This window comes from Bos indicus, chromosome 15 (genome assembly GCF_029378745.1).
Source record: "Bos indicus isolate NIAB-ARS_2022 breed Sahiwal x Tharparkar chromosome 15, NIAB-ARS_B.indTharparkar_mat_pri_1.0, whole genome shotgun sequence".
Classification (NCBI taxonomy): Eukaryota; Metazoa; Chordata; class Mammalia; order Artiodactyla; family Bovidae; genus Bos; species Bos indicus.
Genome location: NC_091774.1, coordinates 34,368,440 through 34,377,916, shown reverse-complemented (window position 1 = coordinate 34,377,916; position 9,477 = coordinate 34,368,440).

Genomic DNA, 9,477 nt, shown 5'->3' with positions numbered 1-9,477 from the left:
TGAATCACAGAATTGAGGAAAATCAACTTTGTTTTATGTAAACTATAAAAAGCCAACCAAATCATGTTTGATAAAATGAACAATTTTAAATTAGAAGCCAATATATAATGTCTCTCTCTCAGAGAAACCCTGGATATATAATAACTTTCACTTTGTCTTTTATTAACGATATTTGGGCATAATAATTTTATCTTTTTTCATGATATTTTTAAAGCAACAACAGAGGTAAGAAAATATCCTTTACTCTTGAAAATATTTTTGGCATATTTAAACTTAGCAGGTCTTAGCTGCTAAGTTGTGTCTGATTCTTTTGCAGCTCCATGGATATAGCCCACCAGGCTCCTCTGTCCATAGGATTTCCCAAGCAAGAACACTGGAGTGGGTTGCCATTTCCTTTTTCACATCGAACATCTCTGATAAAACAGATGAGCACACAAAACTTTCATTCATGGATAATACCATCTGCCCCAGCCCCAAATATTCTCTACTCTTCAACAATATCACACGCCTTGAACTTGCTCATCCTTATGTTTTGTTCATATCACCCTCCTTGTCTGAAATACTTTTCCCACTTATTTTTCATCTATGTAAACCTTGCCCACTGTTCAAGGTCCCATGTGAGTTTTGCTTTCTTTGAAACCTCCCCTCCTTATTAATACAATATTTATTATGCTTCACATATTGGGTACTTAGTGTTTTCTTAATTATTTTTAAATGACCTCTTGCCCAGCAACTCTTAAAGTGACGTGAGGATGGGAGGCATCTCATGCGTCTCTGTACCGCCACCTCCATAAGCCTAACTTCAAACCTTTGACGGAGGCAATGTCTGGTAAATAGTTTCCGAGAGCTTTATTTCATGTCACACAGTTGTGTTGGAAGCTCAGGCTTGAAATCAGACCTAGATTAAAATCTCAGCTCTGAATGCTAGTTAAATAACTTTGAGGAAGTCCTTATGTCCCCCAAATCTTGGTTTTCTTATCTGTGAAATTAGAAAATTACCAGCACTGACTCAGGATGGTGTTGTAAACTAAGTGAGACCAGGAATGCACTGTGCTTAGCAAAGAGTTTGGTCCATGATACAGTTTTCAATAAAAATCATTGATGACATTGATGAAGAGGATGATAATCCTTCAGATATAGACCAGACCTGGATCAATGCCAAGGTCAAATGGATAGCTTTTATTGACACTGTGTCTTCTCTGAGGGAAGTTCACTCACAGAAGAGTATTTTCTTGCTGTATGTGACACGGAGAAAGAGAGATGCCATCATGTCCCACCTAGGCTGTGGCAACTAAGCGACAGAGCTTTAAGTGGTGTTTTATACAGTTCCTTCCTAGGGTTGGCTCTCCCACATCTGTTGCTAAGCACTCAGCACAGAGTGACAGCCCATCAGCCCTACACTGGGGTGATCTGGAAACAAAAGCAGAGGGTACCTGGTAGCTGCTTTGCAATAATTTAATCAAATGGCAGACAAGTGCTCCAGGAGGCTATTAACCAAAGAGAGGTACAGGCTGTCATACCTGTAGGGTCAGCGATCTGAAGGATGCCAAGACTGTCTTTAACTTCCCTTCCTGCGTTAGACGTGACTTAGGCTGCTCTCCAGCTTTCATTCCAAAGATAGTAAATCTGTGGTTGGAAATCTCTGAACTTTAATGATATCCATGTTTGAGAGGTGGCTCCTTGAAACTCTGGACTGTGGTTTCAGTTAAGAGTTCAACACAGACAGTGGTTTCTCATGAGAAGAGAAGGGGCCTCTGGGTAGTAAGTCCTGTTTACTTTGTGTTCCGTCTCTGAGACTCCACAGTACAATGGCCCTTCTTGGAAAACTAGACTCAGTTTGACTGGGGCAGGGGATAACTGGGCAGACAAAACAGAAAATTACTGAATGAGTAATTTAAGAACAGATGGAAACAATAGCACAGATAACATAGGGACAATCCAGACAACAAACACATACTTCATAACATTTTGGAAGCAGTTAGTAGCATTTGAACAAGACCAGGAAAACTTTCAAAGCATAGAGACCATCAATATACTGAAACGCCTTAACACATCTCACATTTCACAGCTAGCATGTCCAAATACACACTCAGTAAAGCTATTAACATGGATGGCTACAAGGCTGTTAAATGACATTTTGTCCAGATGGGATTCTCCCTGGGAAAACCAAATCAGAAAACAAAATAATCAGCCAATAGGAAACAATTCTCAGAATGACCATGTGTTCTGTAGAGCTAAACTGTTAGGGACCTCAAGCTCTGGCAAAAAGAGCCTGGGTGATTTCTTTGAGGGTTCCACAATATAGGTTATTAACTCATGTTCTAAGGAGACAGAGAAGGGAGACCAGGAAACTTTCTCAACAGACTTCCATAATTTTCCTATGGGCTGTTTAACTGGTTTCCATATATTTTCTTATTTATGGTCAAATGATCCTCTCCCATCTATATATATAAGAGATATACCTTGAAGACTTCCATCTTTCTAAGCATGTTTTACCCTGTTTCAGCACGCCTTTGCTGAGGAATGAAGAAAGTCTGAGAGTCAGAGACATTTGCTTAGTACCAGCTTCTGCAGCCCTAAGCATAAAGTGAAAAAAAGTAAAGTGAAAGTGTTGGTCTCTCAGTCGAGTCCGACTCTTTGAGACCCCACTGTAGCCCGTCAGGCTGTTCTGTCCATGGAATTCTACAGGCAAGAATACTGGAGTGGGTTGTCATTCCCTTCTCCAGGGGATCTTCCTGACTCAGGGATTGAACCTGGGTCCCCTGCATTGCAGGAGGATTCTTTACTGTCTGAGCCACCAGGGAATCCATCAAACAGACTGACAAGGCAGTAACCTGGGAGAATTTCCACTTTTTCTGAAAGGGAAAGCACTGACTCAGATTCCCCTGCTGGGGCAGGTCATACAGGGACACTGTGCGACACCTTAGCAGGCCAGAAGCTGGGTGATCGATGCCTAGTCACCAGGGAAATCTGTGCACATGTTACTGAAAATTCATCCCCACCCCCAACCTTTCCAGCTATAACATCAGACAAACTGTACTGCTGCTATGCCTGGTTACAGCCTCTCTGCTATGTAAGAGACCAAAACTGATGTAGAAAAGGTCAGCTCACAATTATCTTTTTTTTTTTTCCCCTTGTTTTGGCCCTGCCATGCAGCATATGGGATCACAGGTTCCCCAACCAGGGACTGAACTCATGCCCCCTGCATTGGAAGGCAAAGTCTTAATTACTGGATGGCCAGGGAAGCCCCAGCTCACATTTATGAACACGAATTTTAAAGTTTATTTATTTATTTTGGGGGCTGTGCCTTAGTTGTGACATGTGGGGTCTAGTTCCCTGACAAGGGGTTGAACCCAGGCCCCCTGCATTGGGAGTGTGGAGTCTTAGCCACTGGACTGGCAGGGAAGTCCCCTGTATATGATTTTTTTTTGTAATGTGTGGTAGTAAAACAAAATTTACCTGCTCAGATTGCTCTCCTTTAAACACATACCCACAGACAACCAGGGGAGGAAGAGACAGGAGGGAGCGCAGGATGAAAACATTACAAGATCTACATGGAAGGCAAACTGAGGACCAGAATACTGAACAGGCAGCCCTGCAAGCTGTCACCAAAATGGGAACACCAGGCTACCCTTCTTCAAAATAGGCTTCTCCAGGCCCTGGAGATTCTGTTGCTGAGATGGGGGCGCTGGTCCCACCCAGGTCTGACAAAAACCAGTTTTATGGACTTGGATGACTGACTTGTCTCTGAGCCTCATTTTCCTCCTTATCTGTAAAAGGTTAGAAGAGATGATTCTAGGCTCCTAAATAGCCAGGAATACACAAAAGTAAAGACAAAGAAGGCAACTGAGATCCTAATTTTTAATATTTCTTATCCAGAATTTATCATAAAATGAAGGAAAGACTGAATTATCAGGACACTCTTATTGTTTAGTGGGTAATGTGTCTGTATCCATGTCGAAGCCTTACATTTAGTCTCCTCCGGGAACAGTAATGGAAGAAGTCAGAAATATCTGGAAGAAAGGATAACAGACTGACAAAGATGTTTTAAAACCTTGCTCTGGTGCTCTATGATTGAGTTAAACAAATAAACAGGCAGATGAAACTCCTGATTTCTAAAGCTCTTTTTGGATGACACCAGCTGTTCACAGATACCTAGAGACTTGTGTTCGTTTGATCTGCATGTAGAACAGAGACATGCAGCCGCACCAAAATACAGATGTTGTGATGATGAAGCAAGCGACACCTAGAAACAGGGTGGGAAGTCGGGGGTCATCTGAGGCTGAGCCTGGGCATGGGGCTCAGAGAGTCAGGATAGACAAGGCATAGACAACTCTAATAGGACAAGCAGAAAGGGCCAGATAGCCCACTGATACTGTTCCATGAATGACAGAAAGATCTTTTGTCTGCCTCAGCAGGTCCGTCATTTGCTTGGCTTCTGGTGACAATACTTATAGAAAACATGTGGCTCAGTTATCAACCCTATGGAATGTCAGCTTGGATGAAAATGGAAACCATTGTTACCTGGCTGGAGTGGAGGGATGGGGAATGGTCTAAAAAAGTCACTTCATGAACATAAAATTTCATGAAGCCAGTGCTGTGCTTAGTTGCTCCACCGTGGACTGTACAGCCCACCAGGCTCCTCTGTCTAAAGGGATTCTCCAGGCAAGAATACTGGAATGGGTTGCCATGCCCTCTTCCAGAGGATCTTTCCAACCCAGGGATCAAACCCAGGTCTCCTATATTGCAGGTAGATTTTTTTACCATCTGAGCCACCAGGGAAGCCCTATGAAGTCAGAGCTAAGGACAAATTTAAGGCAATATTTAACTTAAAAGCTCATTCCAAAAAAAGATTCTATGGCTTGGACTTTCAAAAGTCCCAGGTGGAAAAAGCTTACAATCATATGTTTTAGAAAGTTTTCAAAATATTGTTAACTGGGGTCTACAACTGTACATCCTCATAAAACCTAGTGGCAGATTTGACATATAAGATGTCATCCAACACAGTATTCTGTTTCCAGTGAGGCCCACACTTAACTAATCCCAGATGGATGAGGACTATCCAGTGTTGAATTCACAGCCTTTCTTGGTCACCTGCTGCTGCTGCTAAGTCGCTTTAGTCGTGTCCGACTCTGTGCGACTCCATAGACGGCAGCCCACTAGGGTCCTCTGTCCCTGGGATTCTCCAGGCAATAATACTGGACTGGGTTGCCATTTCCTTCTCCAATGCATGAAAGTGAAAAGTGAAAGTGAAGTCACTCAGTTGTGCCCGACTCAGCAACCCCATGGACTGCAGCCTACCAGGCTCCTCTGTCCACGGGATTTTCCAGGCAAGAGTACTGGAGTGGGTTGCCATTGCCTTCTCCATCTTGGTCACCTACCCAACAATAAACAGCTCCATCTTTTGATAGTACAATTAAGGCAATGCTAATTTAAGGGGGATGGTCACTGACATGCATCCTCTTATCCAGATATCAACCCTAGAATCTCAAAGGACCTCTGAGATGTGTCACCAGGATCTCAAACTCCAACCCTTTTCTTTGAAATTTCTCACTCTATTCCTCCCTTCAACCTCTTCTTCTGTCTCCTCATTCTCTCAGGTTATTGATCATCTTTTGGTTTCACTTGGCTCTAGGTCACCCTCCTCGAGAACAGTCTCACCCGCACTCTTGATGCCAAGTGGTTTTGCCAAACTTTTCCAGTACATCTCCTCCCAGAGAGAAATCCAACCAGCTGCTCGCTTTGCCCAGGGATCAGCTCTATACAGAAACCTTTTGGCTTATCCACAATCACCTTGGCTTCTCCAAGGTGATTCTTCCCTCTACAAATTTAATCTTTTCTATCCATTTATTTTTAATTTTTTAATAGATTCTATTGTCTATTGAGTTCTTAGAAACCCTGCTCTTAGCTGTCTCTTTCCTGTATCTTTAATCTCTCCCTTTCTAACTAGCTGACCCCCTTTATGGACAGGCATTTTCAAGTGCTTCCCGTCATTAAAAAAAATCTTGTTTTTATTCCTACTTCTCTTCTAAATGTCCTCCTTTTCTTCAAATGTTGAGAGCAGTGTCCCTAACTCCCTGCTGCCTTCAATTCCTCAACTCTGGGCAATGGCACCCGCCTCCTCCAAGTCAATCACCTTGAAACTTCTCCATTCTTCAACTCACCACCCCACTTCCTACTTTATTCTCAGAAAATGACTTCACCTCCTAGAGGAGACAGAAGTTACCTCTTAAAGTCACCCCGAAGTTATCTCTTGAAGTGACACCCAGTGGTCCTTCACATGAGCACTTTTGAAAGCAGCAATCATCATTTGCTACTTTCCTATTTTTCCCAAGAAAGGGGCACTCCTTCTTTCCCCTTATAGGGTCTTAATGAGAATTCAATCAATCAATTAATAAATGTAAGATACCTAACATAACGCTTACATGTGCTCAGTCACTCAGTCGTGTATGACTCTGCGACTCCATGGACTGTGCCCTGCCAAGCTCCTCTGTCCATGGGATTCTCCAGGCAAGAATACTGGAGTGGGTTGCCATGCCCTCCTCCAGGGGATCTTCCCGACTCAGAGATTGAACCCATGTCTCCTGCATTGGCAGCCAGATTCTTTACCACTGATACACCTGGGAAGCCCCAACACAATGCTTGCTGCTGCTGCTGCTGCTGCTGCTAAGTCGCTTCGGTCGTGTCCGACTCTGTGCAACCCCAGAGACAGCAGCCCACCAGGCTCCCCCGTCCCTGGGATTCTCCAGGCAAGAACATTGGAGTGGGCTGCCATTTCCTTCTCCAATGCATGAAAGTGAAAAGTGAAAGTGAAGTCACTCAGTCATGTCCAACTCTTAGCAACCCCATGCACTGCAGCCCACCAGGCTCCTCCGTCCATGGGATTTTCCAGGCAAGAGTACTGGAGTGGGGTGCCATTGCCTTCTCCGAACACAATGCTTAGCAGGCCATAAATAATATTGGTTCTTTTGAAAAAATATCTTATTGAAGTATAGTTGATTTACAACATTGTATTAATTAATTACTCCTGTACAACAAAGTGACATATATCTGGTATATACACCAGTATATATACCAGTTTCGTGTGTGTGTATAATATATATACATAAATGTGTATATATTCTTTTCCATTATGGTTTATCACAGGATATTGCAAATAGTTCCCTGTGCTATACAGCAGGACTTTGTTGTTTATAATATTGGTTCTTATTCATTCTTCCCTCTACAAATTTAATCTCTTCTATCCATCTACTTTTAATTTTTTAATAGATTGTATTGCCTATTGAGTTCTTAGAAACCCTGCTCTTAGCTGTCTCTTTCCTGTATCTTTAATCTCTCCCTTTCTAACTAGCTGACCCCCTTTATGGACAGGCATTTTCAAGTGCTTCTCATCATTTAAATAATCTTGTTTTTATTCCTACTTCTCTTCTAAATGTCCTCCTTTTCTTCAAATGTTGAGAGCAGTGTCCCTTAACTCCCTGCTGCCTTCAACTCCTCAACTCTGGGCAAGAGCACCCGCCTCCTCTTGCTCCATCTTCCCTCATGACTTCATTAAAACCGTTTTGGCCGAGTTTACGAACGACCCCCTGCATCTCTACTCCAACAGCCTCTTTTCAATCCTCATCCTGTTCAGACTCTGATCTCATTATCTTCCCTTTCAACTCTGCTTCTTTTCTGAAACATCATATCTGAATTTGCAGCTCCTGACCTAGTTAGGATAACATCAAGCTAGAACACTAACGCAAGCCGTGGCTCCTCCCTCCCTCAGCCTCCACCATCCACCTACTACCAAATTGTGATGACTCTTTTGAAAAACTAATTCTCAAATCCGGAGAGTCTACTCCAACCTTTCTTGCCAGAGCTCAGACTCATCTCAAACCTCACCTGGACACTCAGCAGCCCCTTGATGTCAACTGGCTTTCAGACTCCCCGTGTTTTGGTTACTCCCCACATCGCTGCCCGAGTTAAGTCTCCCAAATACACTCATCTGTTTTTCTCATTCTCCTCCTAGAGAGTGTTCAGGGCTCCCCCTTGCCTCTCTGAGGTTCAGCTGTGAAACGGGACCTTAAGAGTCAACTCCAAGTTCACTGCTCTGTCCTCATAAGCCCTCCTGCAGCACACCCCGTGGTCTGAAGCATCAAACACCCCACAACTTCTTGTTTCTGCACAGGCTATCTGACCAAAATACAATTTCACCCTTTCTCATCTGGAACCTGTCTACTCTCCCTTTAAAGCCCCAGCTCAAATATAACCTCTTCTGAAAAAGCCTTCTCGGCTTCTCCTGGGCTGTTTGACTCTCTATTTCTGTATTGCCTTATTCTTACCTCTTAAGAGCCATTAACAAGTTGTCTCTGACTCTTCCACTCAGCTTACCTTCCTCACTCGACCATGAGCTCTTTGAAGAAAGAAAGATTGTATTCAACTGGGTATTCCCAGCACCCATTCAGTTTCTTGTTTAACAAATGTTTGTTGCAGGAGTATAAACAGGAGACGGTTCAAAAAATGACAGAAATAAACAAGAAGAGAATGAAATTGTGGTGAGAATACATTACATCTTGTCCACAATGGGTAAAGATAAGGTGGTGGTTGTTGTATTGTTTTAGTTGCTAAGCTGTGTCTGACTGTGACCCTATGGACTGTAGCCTGACAGTCTCCTCTGTCCATGGGATTCTCCAGGCAAGAATACTGGAGTGGGTTGCCATTTCTTCCCCCAGGGGATCTTTCCAACCTGGGAACGAACCTCCCATGTGGCCTGTGTCTCCTGCTTCACAAGGGGATTCTTTACTACTGAGCCACCTGGGAAGCCCCAAAAGATGATACCCTAGTAGAAAAGGACAGGAGATAAGGATGCTTCATTAGTGCTCAGAATAACCCACATTCCATCCATCAACTCATTTCTTTCCACTGTCAACCCAGGAATAAAATCCATAAAAAGTGCTCATGTCTGTATTCTCTTCTCTCCGATTTCAGGCTTGTGGGTGCCACTTTCTCCCAAGACCAGTTGTCCAAACGATCACAGTATCGTTTGGATGCCCAAAGGCTCAGTGCCTAAATTAGACTGTTGCTAAGAGATATCAGGCTTCAGACACAAGAGTCTGAAGAGTCAAAACTGGCACCAGCACTGAGCTCAGGTGCAGGAGGCATCCAGATGTACTAAGAATGATCATGTCAGGGGAGGAAAGAAAATAGGTAAGATTATTCAAAGCCAATTTCAGAAATCCTCTCATCTCACCTTCCGTTGGGCAAATACTCAAGAAAAGCGTCCTGTTGTCCATTCTAATGTGTTCCTGCTTCATGACAAGCCATGATCTATCATTCAGCTTGGGGTAAGCTAACTGCTAAATAAAGCCATCATCCCAGCCTTCTTCACCTGGGCTTGTGCTTTCATGTGCATGCAAAAGAGCAGCCAGGATGGACCAGAAATTAACAGTCTCTATTGATTGTTGCCAACTGAATTCAAACGGAAGGGAACAACCT